General features: G+C 34.2%; 1 protein-coding gene across 1 annotated transcript in view; it reads left to right on the forward strand.

Annotated features, from left to right (window-relative positions):
• The window catches only part of LOC103519534 (autophagy-related protein 2 homolog B), a gene marked incomplete at its 3' end in the record, with an annotated part of 5563 nt that overhangs the window by 2450 nt on the left and 2272 nt on the right, over positions 1 to 841 (forward strand). The window lies entirely within an intron of this gene.

The raw sequence follows: 841 nt of genomic DNA on the forward strand, positions 1-841 counted from the left end.
GGGAAAAAAAAAAAAAAAAAAAAAAAAAAAAAAACGGGATGATTTCCATTTCCATTCTTTTACTCTGACATGACCCACATCCTTTCGCAAATGTCCGGAAAATATGTTTTTTTTTTTTCAAGAGGTTTGATAGAGGAAACTGTAACTGCTGAGGTCTTATCGTCCCGAAAGCGAAGAGAGAAGGAAGACAGGATAGGAGAAAGCCAGCCGTTCCGAGAACGAACCGTATCTGTTTAGGATCCGGCCCGGGCGAAAATCGAACCCGCGTCCTAGCGGTTACAAGGTAGACACGCTACCCTCCCAGCTAACTAGGCTGGCCTATGGTGTTGAATTTAGATTTTTTTCCCCTGTATGAAACTAACGCTGGCTCTTGTTTCTATCCTATAGGACAGGTCGATGAACAAAGCCCCTCCACCAGACTCTATTGCTATACCTTTGGTTAGCCTTATTTGCTATTATTATACATATATATTACCTAATTACCTATGTATCCATCATGTATGTATATCTATAGTTTATTTTTCTCAGAAATATCTGAATCATAAATTTTAATTTTTGTATTGAAAATAAAAAAATCTTGTCTGGAATTTTGTTTTTGTATTCAATGTAAGTATAGATAGGAATGTATTGTATGCAGATAGTTTTTATTTTAATAAACGAAATAATTGAGACATTACATTTTTATATACTATAATTATGCTGTTTTTATTATCACTTTATAATTCGGTATAATAGTTATTTCACTCTTGGCTGAGGTTAATGTCCAAGGCTAGACCTTTAGAGTTCGAATCTCTACGACCTATTTTTTTTTTTTTTTTTTTTTTTTTTAAGGGGGGTGCAA

This window comes from Diaphorina citri, unplaced genomic scaffold, assembly GCF_000475195.1.
Source record: "Diaphorina citri unplaced genomic scaffold, Diaci psyllid genome assembly version 1.1 scaffold2775, whole genome shotgun sequence".
In the NCBI taxonomy this organism is placed as follows: Eukaryota; Metazoa; Arthropoda; class Insecta; order Hemiptera; family Psyllidae; genus Diaphorina; species Diaphorina citri.